General features: G+C 35.8%; 1 protein-coding gene across 18 annotated transcripts in view; it reads left to right on the top strand.

Moving 5' to 3' along the window:
- Positions 1-15,404, top strand: part of NRXN1 (neurexin 1) — a 1,052,009-nt gene that overhangs the window by 612,032 nt on the left and 424,573 nt on the right. The gene's annotated exons all lie outside the window — the stretch shown is intronic.

The following is a 15,404-nucleotide window of genomic DNA, read 5'->3' on the forward strand; positions in this document are numbered from 1 at the left end:
TTGAAGGGGCATAAAATTATAATTCCAAAGCAACAGCACTCCTCCGAGAGTGCCCTTCTGTCAGAAGCCAGATTTCGGAGTTGCTGCCAACTCCCTGATGGGGAACATTTCTGGAAGATGTTTTCACTGTCAGAATGCAGAAAAACCAAACCCTGGTTTGTATATAGGACAATAAAGGTAAAATATGGCATTTGGATGTGCCCCAAGCAGCAATGATAGAGCCAATGCACACAGACACCAAATTCTGAGCATTCACAGAGCCAAGGCAGGTCCTCCACAGAATGATGACCTCTGCAAGGTCACCAAAGAGATTAAAGATAGGGCCAGGTTTGATGGCAGTTATAAGCAATCACAAATATAAATGTGTTATAGTTAACGTATGAGGATGAGTAGGTGTATAACAGTCCTATGCAACTGAAATGACAATTCTAGTACATTTTAAAATTCATAATCAGTCAACTTTACTTCACTGTATTATGAATGGTCTAATTGGAAATCATGTCCAAAAAAATGTAGTCTTCCCACTTGTCATGGTTGGTTCTTCTCCAAAATGGCTGACTCAGCATGGACCTTTAATCTGTATGGGTTGAAAGCCTCCAAAGGCTGCAAGAAGATACAATTATGGACTGATCTGATGTTTAGCTCCTTTAAGATTAATTATTAAATTTTATTCTGATTAATTATCCCATCATCTTTAGATTTTACTTTTTTAGGACTTGAATTGCATTACCATGGCCTCTAGTAGATGTGATATTTATTGTCCACAATTAGTTTGTAAAAGGTTATGAAATAAAGGTATTCATTTCTTAATTCAGAGCCTCCTGGGAGTTCATAATGGTGCTGATTGTTTTAAAAGTAATGATATGTTTAAAAATATCTTGAAAATTAACAGGACCTGTATTTTTGTTTTTGTTTTTTTAAATGCCATTAAGAGCAATCGCAGATTCCCTGAAGAGAGGATTCATAGGACCATGTACTTCAACTGACAATTATTCCTTCATGCTGTTCCTGTAATTTTAGCCTTTAGCACAACTAACTGAATCGAGCTGAGGTTGGCATGCATTTCTCCTATCTTAGCAGAAGTTCCCTTGGTAGGTCTGAGTGAATAGAAAAAGGCAAAAGTTTAAAAAAATTATATTTTAAAAGACTGTGTATTGCTATGTTGTTAAGGAGTCATAATTAAACTGACTGCTATTAGTCTATTCACCTTCCTTCTAAATGGTTAGGGCCTGAGGACACTGGGAATAGTACCCCTGTGAGAGAAAAAATCCAATTGATACTAAGTAATTAGAAATGGATTTTCTTTTTCATATAAAATTACTTTATTATCTCTTATAAGGTTACTCTCCCTCCCCACCTCTGAAATTCATTATAATTGTTATAAATGGGATATATTTTAAAATATCTGAGGAATGTCAAGCAGATCACCTTAGCTCTGTTGGGGAAGAAAAACATTTTTTCCTACCCTTCTAAGTTCTGGCTGATATAAGAATTCAATTGACATGGAGACAAATTAACTGGACAAGATAACTAATTTAATTATATACATACAGAAATCCACATAAAGATGAGAGATTCTAGCAACAGGCAAAATGAAGTTTAATATGCCATTTTGAGCATATTGGGACATGGAAGTGTTAACGTAAAAACATTCAAACCTGTGAATAATTTTTGTGAGTTTATTTGAGCCAAACTGTCGACATTTGCCGGGAAGCAGAATCTCAACCAATTAAGATACTGCTCCAGAGAATGGCAATTTTTCACCTTGTTTTATACATTACAATCAAAAGAGGAGACATAAGTGGGTTACGTGAAATCCATTGGTGGTAGATTAGAGAGACAGGAGAAAGCAAAGGGTGGAGGGATCTTCTGGGATTAGATAAAAGGTAAAATGATAGACACAAACTTCTTTTACTTTGGCGGTTAACAGTCAACAATGAACATGATAACAATAACAATGAAGGAATTTGTGATATCTGTCCTGGCCCCCAGGGCATTTGGTTGTGCCCTGAGGGGTCCGGAAAAAAGGGAAGTTACAAGTTACCCTAACATTTCAACCATGTGTTATCATAGATGCAAAAAGACAATCGGCTCAGTTAAGGGAAGATACCAGCCTAGCATGTGACTACCCACTATAAACTGCTTTTAGTTAAAATTTTAATATCAGACCATCCTTTGTGGTTACTTTGGGTCTCTGAGTTTGCAAAACTGCCATGCAAGCCTTCCCAGGTTTGCTTTCATCCACAGAAGAGAAGGAAGACAATTCCCAGAAAGAATGAGAAGAGTGTTTAGTAAACAACTGTTTTCTGGGCCATACAAAAATAATGGAACACCGAGAGGACTTTGATCAAAGGGGGCTTGCTAAATTCCTCCCTGTTTATAACACCTAGTTTATATTATACTAGAGTTATTTATGGTGATAGCACCCTTCCAGGAGTAGTCCTTTATCTAAATTCTTTTAGGCATTTAGGGGAAGGTTAAAGATTTTTATTTAGTCTTTTGTGTCTTAAAAATAATGAGCCTAAAATAATCCTTCTGCCAAAAAGTGGCAAACTGGGGGGTGGAAATTTTTGCATTTCTATAGCTCCAAATAATTTAGGACTCTTTCCCTACTTCTGCACTGTCTCATTTTTATTTCTTAGATAAAGTCTGTTTTATTAATAATGCTAGAAAGATGCATATCCACAGAGAGTATTACATAGAAAATATAAATAATCATTGGATGAATCAGATCCTGTCTGCTTGGACTGGCAACATGAGGCTCATGTACTAGTAACTATTTCCTTTACAAGGAGTCAAGGAATGCTAAATCTAGAAAGGACTTTTGGCATTTTCTACTATAAGTTAAAGGTAATGATTTCTCTCATGCAGGATTAGAAATTATGGGGGAGGAAAAATAACATTTCTCTATCCTTCTAGGTTCTTGGCTATGACACCCTTGTAATAAAAAGATTAACAGGAGAAAAACAGAAGTTTAATAACATGCACACCTCCTATATACATGGGAGATAGCCAAGGGAACAGAGTAACTGAACTGGCCCAAGACACCACCTTAATAACCTCTCCAGCTAAAATCAAAAAACTGTGTGTGTTGAGGGGAAGGGCAAGTGTCAGGAAGGTCAATTATGGGTAGTTACCAAGAACATCACAGTAAACAATGGTAAAGTTATCATACAGATTTAAGTCATCACCTTCTCTATTGATAAGAGCTTCTGTAGGTTTTAGAGCATCCTCTTTTTTGGCACAGAGGAGACAGCCTTACATATGGAGATTTCCCCTACAAATGTGTCTTACAAAAGGGTAACTTCTCAGTTTTCAAATCTTTCCCTATGTCTACTCTTTCTTTAAAATAATCAGCTTAAAATAATCCTTATGCCATAATATTTTGCAGTGGCAAATTCTACTCTCCTTCAACTTCATTGTATATGTAAAGCATTCAGTTCTTGCCCAGCTACTGGGATTCATAACACTAAATGGACACAGTTGAAGAAACTGTAGGTCAGCAGCCTAAACACCTTGTGGCCATAACACTCAAATGAACATAACACTCAAGACCACCACTAGAACCCATTATTTCTCCTGCCAACTCCAGTATCCTTCTCACTGCACTGATGCACCTCCATCCTTGGAGAATATATGCCTGACTCAGCAGGATTTCATTGTGACTTGGAATCATAAATACTTTAGGTTACAAGGTAGTTCTGAGAACCAACTCTAATAACCTTCCCGTATAGGGGTAGTTCCCCTAACAATTTGTCCCTACAAATTGCTTGAGTGGCTCAATTTGGGGAATTTTTAAAAAATATATTTGCTCATCTTAACTTTATTTATCTGTAATGTTATCACATGGTTTGTGCCTTTTCATCCTGGGTTTGCTGAAAAGAAAGAACTCTCTCTTTTATGACTCATTAATTGAGAAAATAAATATATGTATGTATGTTTATAACCTAAATGAACTATCAGCTTTCTTGACAACCAAATCTTATGATTGTCTGTCATTGAAATCACCATTAATTAACATTTCTAAGATTTTTTTCAAGTATAGTAATAGTTGAAATCTCTGATATTTTACATATACAGTTTTTATCTTTTAATTCTTAAGTGTAGAAATTTAAAATTTTATCTCTGTCAAACATTTTGCTAAGAACAATCAGTTCTGTTTGGTTGGTATCTTTAATTTTTTAATGTGAATTTTGATTGAGATATTTTTAAAAATAATATTTTATCAGAGTAGTGATTAAATAGAAATTGGAAAGTGTTAAAAGATTTTATGTACAGATTTATCTATAGTCTAGTATAATTATAGCTATATATACACATACCTATAAAGATGTGTATATATATAATAATTTTAGTGATTAAATGTAACTAGTTTGCATTCTGATATATTTTATATTACCTTTTCTAATAAATACTTTGAATAAGTTTTTTACATAATTTTAATAAAAATTTCACTTTTTTCTCAGGAACTTTATAAAATTTCATTTTCTTAAGATTTCAATATGGAGGTCATTTTATAATTTATGAACCATTCCTCCTGTTATTTTTATCAAAGCCATTGATAAAATTATTGACCAGGGAAATACATGAAGGTTGATTATTGGTATTCTAAGTAAGGCAAGGGGAAAGAGAGAACTCTCCTGCAGTGTGAGAAAGAGCTTGGAAAGTTTCCTAGAAAGGGAATATGCAATAAGCTGTGCTAGAAATCAAAGTGGTGATAAGTCACAGCTCAGAATAAGGAATAGGAAAATGGCATCTTGCCACTGTTGGTTTACCCACTGACAATGCTGGTTTGAGGTGTAAGCCACAGGCCACCAACATTCCCTGGTAGCATGGATGCATGGGTTTCATTAACTTAATGTAGGAGGTACTGAGACTTCTGAGACTTGCTGCTTTCAAATGCTTTTGTCAGTATGGAATTAAGGAAGCCATTTGAGTAAGTTAACTCTGCTGTAGTCTACAGAATTTTTGATTTATTAGGCTCTGACAAGAGAAGATTTACTATTATAGAAGAGAAGTAAATTGTTAACTGCATATACAAGAACAGTGTGCTGTTTCTAAACTACCCCAAATAGTACAGAAGTTGCTCTACTCATACCTTGACGTTTACTAGTATATGCAATTTAAAGTTCTTTGTTGAGCTTTGGCATAAAAACCCATTTTTAAGTGGAAAAACTGGGGAAAAGAATTGGAAATTTTCATCTTCAGTGTGCCTTGTGAGTGTTTGGATTAAGTGTTTGCTGATTTGTATGTGAAAAAAATCAGTATTTGCCTTTTAAAGTGTTAGAGTTCTTATAATTGTGGGAAAAATGATCATGAAACTCGATGGTTTCTTGAAAGAGACGGAGTTTGAGGGATTTTCTTTTCTTTTTGAAGTAAAGGAGGTAGCTCAAAACACATTGATGGGAATGCCGTTCCAAGATTAAGGAGCAGCTATGTAGAAGTTGCCAAGAGCCGAGTGAGTGAAATGACAATATGGAGTGGCTGGGCCAGACCTAGGGGGACCAAAGCAAACAGGCCCTTCTGTGTAGACAGAGAAAAACACAGACACAAGACAGGGTTCTGTGCGGCTCTAAAAGTAACGATAATATTTGAAAGGTATTGGACAAAAAAGGCAGACAGTGTGGAGGTCACAGAATGAAAAATGTTAGCCAATAAGCAGCCATTAGTGGAGTTTCCAGGTTGGAAGTGGAATCGAGGTTTTTCTGTGAAAGACTGCTGATCTCTAGACCTGAAGAATTCGTTAGAAAAGGAGAGAACCAGCAACTTAACAGGTCTGTGAAGAAGATGCATTCTTTTTAAACCACTATAAATTTACTATGTGTCAATAGGAAGAAAAACATCTACTAGCTAATTTCTTTTAAAAACTTTATCTCACTTAGGAAAATTCATACTCGTAGGCAAAAGGCAGAAATAGCCAAGAGGCCATTTAATGCTTACCCATCACTTTATGTGTGGAAGAAGTTGGATATACAAAGGTTTCCTCCCCTCCCTTCCTTTCTTAATTTCAAAATCGTTAGTACAACACGCAGAAGCAGGCTCAAGTTGAATTGGCTTTTACAACAAATGACTCAGAAGGATGGACGAACTGCCATTGCCAACCAGTCTTTCTGTGGTACTTACCCCAAGGGTGAGAAACTGTGTCAGAAGATTTGACATAGAAACATAAAATACTAGACAGGAAGTATTCATAAGAGATTATTCTGTCCAAGATTTTTAATTTTATGTTTAAAGAAAGAAGCACTGTAAGAGATTTGTCCAATGTATAACAGAATATTTTCAGGGAGTGCCAGAACCCATTTCCTTCCCACTCTTAACCCAGTTTTCTTTTGTCAGGATTATTCCCCGAGAGAGAGAAAGAACGTAATTGTAAAAACTTTAGGCAAATCCAGATCCATGCTGTTTAAAGATACACTGAAGACCTATTAATTTCAAGCATTTATTTGAGCAAAAACCTGTTCAAATCTCCCCACACCAAACTACAAGTGGTTAGGAGCATACCATAGCCAGCTAGGAGAAAGGCTTATAAATGGAAGATACAGAAGCAAATAAAGGAAATTATTTTATTAGTTACAGCAGAAAGCCTAGTTGGCTATTTGTGATTGGTTGTCTTTGGGTTTTGATTTCTTAACTTCAGGTATTCACAGGTATAGGCTTTGGTTTGCTTAAGTAGGCTGCCATGGCATTAGAGCCATAGTAGTGTAATGGCCTCTTGAATTAAACATTTTAAACATTTTTATTGATTTCAGAGTTGAGGGGGGGGGGGGGAGACAGAGGTGATGAGAATAATTGATTGGCTGCCTCCTGCATGTCCCACAATGGGGACTGTGCCCACAACCTGGGCATGTCCCCTGATCGGGAATGGAACTGTGACCTCCTGGTTCACAGGTTGGCACTCAACTACTGAACCATGCTGGCCTGGCCTGGAAGTAATTTAATAATAATTCCACACACTGAAACATCACATGGAAAGGAGCATGTATAGTACCCACACTGAGGTTGCTTATGACCGAGAACATACATGATAATGGGAACAATTCTAAAAAGCAAGGAAATGCTATGATTTATCTAAATACTGAGGAGATAAAAGTACTGGGAAGACCCTGAGTAGGAGAAAAAGTATAGTGAGCCTGGAGCAACTCAAGAAGGCTTCCTGGGGAAGGGGTATCTCTAAGTTATCTGAGCTTTGGGGATATTACCAATGAAAGCCCTGACTTTCCATTCCATTAGAATAGACATCCAGAAACAACCGACTTCCTCTGTAAGTTCACCATTCCACTGCCTAGTTCCTTCCCATACAGAGTTGGATCAGCTCTTTGGGGAGCTGCCATGGATGCCTTTGTAGCTGAGCTTTTCCTTCTTGATAAATCACTACCTAGAGAGAAATGGTGCCAATCCAGGAGGAAAAACTTCCTGCCGATAAGCTATTTCAGATCTGGCATGCTGTGTGCACTTAATAAACATCAAAGAAAAATAAGTGATGATGCCCAGGAGAAAAGTTTCCTCCTTGTTTTGTTGTCCTTTTGAAGAAGGGCAGTATAGTGTTGGCCTTCCATTTTTCTAGCATCTACTGGTGTAGATTTCTCCACTCACATCTCCTGATAATTTACAACAAAGTGGAATATGTAAAATTTTTGATTGTTTTCAAAGACTAATGCTACTTAGCTGCTAGTTGCTATTTTTCACTTATGATGACACAATATCATAAGAAAATTAATCTCATTTTAGAACTTAAACCAAGATACCTTTTTATAGACACATCAATACGATGGGGAAGTAACAGTAATAAGTAATCAATGTAACAAGAAGATATTGTGTGCCTCTAGGTGCCAGGCTTTGTGTACTACTGATAAGGGTTCCTGATCTTCATTGAAATAAAAGTTATAGGGTTATGGTATATTATAAACCCCTTTCTTAGCTAATTCTTTTAGTTCTGGTCAGAGATTGAGCAATTCCCTATTCTGCCTACATGGAAAGCCAAGCCAATCTTCTCAGATGTTAGAATAAGATAAACCCAACTGTCCTCTTTTTCAGGAATGAAGAATCAGTTCCTTGTGTTGCCTTCCCAGATCCTAAGCTTTACCATATAGAAATATATGGCTATTCTGGGTCCTGCAGAATCCACTCTTCAGAATTGATCTCAGATTCTGTCCTGGTAGGTCAGATGACTAAATAATTTCTCTGCCTCCCTCTTAAACATCCTCTCTGGGGTGCACAGAATTCTGTGTTACACTAAAGACCCATCTTAAGACATTACTAGGACACATCTATGGCTTCAGACCTTAGAATCTCTGAACCTCCTCCTGGCAAAAGTCCCTTAGATCAGTTGGCCTATACTAGAACATAGTTTGCTATTTAATTGATAAAAGCCAATGAGACTGGTTCTACCATTAGGTTAAGCTTGACTCCTTCACCTTGCATTTAAAACTAATATCTGGAGCTAGTTTCCCTTGATGGGCATCACTCTCTTGAGTGCCATTCTATATTACTCTAGTTCTTTTCCATAGCTAAAAGCAGAATTTCTTCCTGTTTAAAATCTTGAGTCCCCTTTAGACTTCTCACTAAATTCCAATTTCTACTTGTTAGTTTTTTTCACAAAATGAACACAACTGGCACACTCTGAGCCCTGTGAAGGATCACATTCTTCCCCCAGGTACTCTCTGATAATTCATTCTTCAGGAGTTTCCTCCTCCCTTTTCTCTTGCAACCCAGTCTTTCAGACACAGCATAGAACCATCCAGAATACTGTCATGATGATGGAATGCTACTTTACTCATAAATTAACAATAGCAGTCCACCAATGCAAAGAGGACACATTTCAATCCTTGAAAATATATGAAACTTTGTCTAATTCTGTAGGTTTTTTTAATGTTCATATTGTATCTCCTTAACTTGAACTTTTTGAGGTTAGGAGTGTTCCATTCGTTTATTCAATGTTGGAGAGAAATCTGCTATGATCTGGACATTATTAGGTTCTGGGTGTACAGAGTAAGATGAATCCATCAAGAGCTCACTCTCCAATGGGTTAAATAAGATACAAATAGATAATCAAATATTTTACTGCCATGATAGAGGAAGTACAAAATCCGGTAGTGGCCTTCATAAGAGAATGATTGATTTTGGCTGTATTCTTTAGAGGGCCTAAAGTAATACCTTATGCTTACTAGACTTACAAGAAATATTTATTGGTGATGATAATATGGCATAAGTAGAAATTCAGAGAAGAGAGGAAGTAGAAAATAGCCTTTCTTAGAATTGAGATAAGACATCCAGCCTCATAATGGTAAGAATCCTGCTCAGTAATGGGTGGCTTTTATTATTCATACTGGCAATCACATATTTGAGTTATAAATTGCTACCATTTATTGAGTGCACATTATATATTGGGCACTGTGCTATGTACTTTTCACCTGGCACATCAATCTTTACACAGTCCCTAGTGGTTGGGTGTTTTTCCCACTTTGTGGATGAGAAAACAGAGGCTCAGTCAGAGAGTAAAGAGCTGAGCCAGAGTTATAACCCTCTCTGTCTTCCAAATTTCTCCACTTAAACACTCTACTATTATTATAAATGTAAAGGTTGAAGCTAAGCATGTTGAAACATTTCTAAACAACTATGTACTTGAAACAACTGTACCAAAACCTAAAGACCATTTTGACAGTTGGCATAGTCATTGATACGGTATGTTATTTAGTATTATCAGCAGAATAATGATCGAATCTCTTAGAGAGGAAAATATATATTATTTAATTTAATTTATATGTATTATACTAACATATAAATATATAAATAATGTATAAATTATATATATATATATATATATATATATATGTACACATATATATATATAATTTTAGAATCATTTCCCAGCAATGTGAAATGCTGACTACTTCTCTAGGCTTTACAAGTTTGTAATGGTAAAGTGATAAAGCATGAAACCAGTGTTTAAAATTAAAAACAGTGCCTAAGTTTTTAATGAAAAGTTTAAAAAACATTTCTTGGAAGCATTTTCACAAGCATTTCATCAGTCAAGATTTGCACTTCATTGTAAACAAAGATCATATTTCCATTTTTTCATTTGTTGTTTTTGTAAATCTGTGATCAGGACTTGTAATAAAACTTGTCACTACTTATAACTATTCACTGGGAACATTATCTAATTCTCAAAGGGTTAGGCTATAAACAAGGATTAGTGTCACTAAACACAATATGGTAGAATTGGGTGTTTAAAATGAGTTATAAATGTTTTAGACTTACAATAAAGCATGCATTTAATAAAGAATTAAGCGAGTCTTGTATCCTGTTATTGTTTAGTTACACTGTGAAGATTTCCTCCTTTTCTACACCCTTCTATTTTTTTTCTAAATTGCACATTAATATTAGATTGCTTTGGTGTGTATTGGCTTAATCAGAAAAGCATATGAACTAAAGCCAGCTGTGGGACTGCAGAGCATCTCAAAGATGCTATAAAGGGGACATAAACAAGACATTAGACCTCTTATTCTCTCTCTCTCTTTTATTGCTTAGCTCGGTGGCCTGTTTTACAGCCATGGTGCTCTGCCTAGCAGTCAATATTCTACCTGCAAGCCAGACTGATTCTCAGGGAGCTAGAAAATCTTTGACTATGGGGTTGTAGACAATAGAGTTTATCTGTTTCACTGACTGGGGGTGGGGTCGGGGGTGGGGGAGGTTGTATACAATAGAGTCTGTTCACTGTTATTTTTCCCTGTCAGTCTCTCTCATGTTCATTTTCCATCTTCTTTTTTCCTAGCCTTTCTCTGCAAGCATTCTTAAGAAACCTGTATGTGTCAGGGATAGAAAATTATGTGCATCAGGGATAGAATGTGAGTACAATGACTTTTCAGGGATTTGACCTGGCTGACCCAATGTATGAAACAAAGGGTAGGTTTTGAAAGTCATCCTGATGATCTGATCTTTGTTCATTCCTCTTCTCCCCTCTTCTAACCTGTCTTTCTCTCTTTCCCTTCAATTAGTCTTTTTCTTATTTTCATTCCTCTCCTCTCTCCAAACTCACTTTGGTATGGACATTTCTCTTTTTTACCAAACATTTATTGAATGTCTGCTATATGTCAGACACTCTGTGACAAATACTCTGCTGACATCATCTGTATATTATATTGTGCGTGCACTACCCCACGTCAAGTCTCCTTCCATCAACATTTACCCTCCCTTTGCCCTCTCCTACCTCTCCCCATCCCTCTTTTCCTCTTGTAATCACTATACTGTTGTCTGAGTTTTATTTTTTGTTATTTATTTATTTATTTATTTATTTATTTATTTATTTATTGCTTCATCCTTTCTACCCAGCCCCAACCTCCTTCCCCTCTGGCAGCTCTGTATCTGAATCTGTTTCTATTTGTTCATTAGTTTATTTTGTTTAGCTCTATTTTTCTTCCTCTTGGTAGCCATATATTATTAATAGCCCAAAATCAATATATTAAATGAATACCACCTGTACCTACAGCAAATTATCTTGGAATTACTACATAAACATAATTGCCTATCCAACTCACCCAAAAAGAAAAAATACCAGTTATGAGGCCAGATCTTCCATTCTTTTAGGTAGCAGGCTTTTTGGAAGTGAATATTGATATGGGCAACGTTCCTTATGGAATACCTATATTGCACAATTCTCTTCTGCTTTGTGCCTGCTTTGTCTAGCCTAGTTTTAACTGACTCTTGAGACCAAGATCCCAGTTTACCACATTTTCAGTAAACATGCTAAGAGATTTTAAAAATGCTGTTTCTTAACATTTATTTTCTGTATTTTAGAATTAGTTGATATACTTTCTAACCCGAAGAGGTAGATACAATTTAGTGATTAAGAGCTTTGGAACTAGACTAGCATTTAAATTCCAATGAGAGACTACTAGCAGTATAACCATCAGCAAGTTATGGGTTCTCAGTGAATCAGCTTATTCATCTATAAAAGGATGGTAACAATAACTGGTTATTAAAATCCATTTTAATTCCTAAATCAAGTGAAATAAGTTTGGAAAGTATTTGGCTGTTATTTGGCACAGAGAAAGACTTGGGTAATGATTTTGGTATTTTGGTTGTTTTTATTAACCAAAATAGGGTTAATAAATATTCCTATTCTTGATAGGAATAATTGTCATTAGCTCTGTCAATTATTCAAGAGCTAGCATGCAATTTCCCCTTAATAATAGTAATGTTGAACTGACGTACATTAAAATATGTCCAGAATGGCATCCAGTGTATCTTGGGTGCAGTGTATATATGGAAACTATGTCTATAGTTACTTCCACTGAGATATACACAAGTTTTTGTACCCACAAAATTGCACTTATTTTTAGGGCACTGGTGTCAACAGCCACCTCTTCAAAGAAATTATTTCTTTTGATCCATTTAGTAACTTGATCCCAGCTGCATAAAAATAGACTTGCAGCATTTTATTTTTCTACAGACTGCTGATGGCTGCATTCCATAACTTAAGAAATCTGTCAAAAGGAAGCCTCTAAAACTCAGAAGCTTTTACAGAAACTTGTTGCACTTGCTAGCATTCAAACTAGAATTATTTGCAATTCACAAAATGTGGCTTTCAAAAATTCAGCTTCAAAATATGGACTATGATCCTTAACTCTACATTAGATCGATCATTAAACTTCCATAACATGAAAGTTGCCATGTAATTAGTAATTACGTAGCTTTAGGGTGATTTTATTTTTATTCTTTGGTCCAAGGGGCTCAGTCACTCAAAGAATGAGAATGTGCCCAGTCGTACTATGTGTTTATGGGTGTTGTAGTTTAATAGTAGCCTCAGCAAAAAGTTACAGTAGTGAATGCCTTCACTAATTAGTAAACACTCTCCAACTCTTCCATGGCATGTCTCTAAGTTTACTTATAGAGGTTGGCAGTTCTGTGTGGGATTTGGGAGCTTTATTATTATTAATTTTAATCACAGACCATATCAATAAAAAATAAAGAGGCCAGGCAAGCAAAGAGGATCCAAATGAATCCATCACCCAGTTCTAACAATTATCTAACAGGCAAATACTGATTTATTTATTAGCTCAACCTCTTCCATCTCCACTCTTCAACTAGATTATTTTAAAGCAAACCCAGACATTGCTTTATTCACTTGCAAATACTTCAAAATAAATGTTGAAAATACATGGACTAAAAAAAATATGACCACAATAACTTTGGTGCTATTTTTTTTGTTTTATGTTTACTCAAATTATAAAATATTTTAAAATGTTAAAATGAGAAGCCAATTAAAAGAAAAAGCCTCTTTCCCATAATTTCATTCCTAAAGTTATTGGCTAACATGAACATAGGGTGTGACTGGGATTCAGTTGCCCTGTGTGGAGGGTTAAGGTCCCAGGTGAGAAGGATGTCATTGCTTGGCATAGGATGCTGGAGCCTAAACATAGTGAGAGAAGGCATTCATTCATAGCAACATGACCTAGAAGAGGGAACCAAATACATTAAGGATAATAGAATCAGGTTTCTCACTGTTGTTGAAAGTAGTTATAGAGAGAAAACAAAAATGACCCTAAGAGATTAGAAATGGAAGTGACTATACTAAAAACCAAGTGTGAACACATGGTTTTCAAGACATATAAATATAGATGTAAATGTATGTACTATACACACATCAACACTAATTGCTCACTTCTAAAAACTTTGGTGCTATTTTGATGCTATTACTAAAGACAAAACCTAGAAATGTGTTGAATACTGTCCTTCCAGAATTTCTTAACTCCCTCAGGATTCTCAGAGAACAATTCAAAATGTGCTCCTACATTCTTTCAATGAAGGACTCTCTAGAAACTGGAGTTCAATCACCCAGCATGGACTTGAGGCTTAAGTGAAATCGCCCTCACAAATCTGGGTCTTTATCATTTATCACTGATATTCTTAGGTCTGTCTGCAAGTGAGTGTATGAGGGCTGGGGAAGGAGTTAATTCATTTATAATAGGAATATCAATGATTTCTATCCTGACTTCAGGGCCTTCGTATACCTAGATCCCATGCAAAAGAAAAAGACCTTTGACCTAACTCCCTGTTGTGTCTCACCAGGAGCCAGGTGGAGGGGAATTTATTGTAAAGGAGAGTATATATTCGTAAGTCTTATTTACTAACGAAAATGCACTCATACTTGTTAAGATAGTAAAATAGGGGAAAGTGGAGATCCAATGGAAATTAGCATAGTTGGATCACTGTGGTACAGTAGTACACAAAGTGTGTTTTGAGCAATGTTAACAGGTGTCTTCCAAAAGGGAGGGTGTTGGAGCCTGAAATAATGTATTTTGCAGTGGGAATCACATAGAGGCAGATATGCTAGAGGTTGTTTTGAAATGTGTTTGGTTGTATTTTATCTTCACTGAGTATGTGGTAAAGTTAGGTTTCCTCATAATAGTCTTTGGGAAATGTTCATGTAGAAAATCAATACAGGAATGGGGAAAGGGACTGAATTTTTCATCTTGTACATTTACTAGGTGTGAATTATTTGTATGATGGTTGCTATATTACTGAAGTTTGGGCTGTGAGTATACAGTGCAAGAATTTTTGTTCGTTTGTTTGTTTGTGAGGGTTGTTTTGGGAAATTTTAAGCCAGATAAACTTGAAGAGACTTTTTCTGACATTTGAAATGGAAAAGCTTTATTTATGCTCTAAATCATCCTTGCTCTACTCACTTTGTAAATCTGAGGTGTTCCATTCTTTGCTTATTACTCAACCTGTGGAGAAAGTGCTAGATTTTTCACATAGGAGTGTCTCAAATAAGATTGTCTAATGTTTACCTTTGGTTAATTTCAATTTTTATTTATGTGAACATCATTACTATTAAATTTGCAAAGGTACCTATTGGGTATGAATTGCCAAGTACTCCTGCTCTGTTGCATTTCAGATGGGAAACTTCAAACAAAAATCATTAATCCCTGGTCTTCCCAGCTAGTAAAATACATAATAAAATTCTGTGATCCTCCTGGCTGGGAATAAAATAAAATAAAATACCCATCAGAAAGAACTAGGCATGGACTAGTCATATCACAAGTGGAGCATTGTTTTCAGTTTTTGGTTATATGCTTATTAGAGATTATTGACCAACTGAAATGTGCTCCTTTCAGCTCTAAATGTCAATGAGTATGGAAAGGCAACTAGGATACTAAGGGATCTTGGATGTTCTGCCCAGGGAGGCATAGGTTCAAGGGAATATAAGTCATCTTCAAATATTTGAAAGGCATTCTGATTGAGCAAAACTGGCTTTTTTGTTGTTGTTGTTTTTTGTGTTGTTTTGTTTTGTTTTGTTTTGAAGGGCAGAACTTGAAACTTTATGAGAAATTATAGGAAGGAAAGTGTATGGAGATAGTAATAACTTACTAATGATTAGAGCTTTGAACCATGCAAACATGAGA

The sequence above is a fragment of the Plecotus auritus genome (assembly GCF_963455305.1).
Source record: "Plecotus auritus genome assembly, chromosome: 8".
Lineage (NCBI taxonomy): Eukaryota > Metazoa > Chordata > Mammalia > Chiroptera > Vespertilionidae > Plecotus > Plecotus auritus.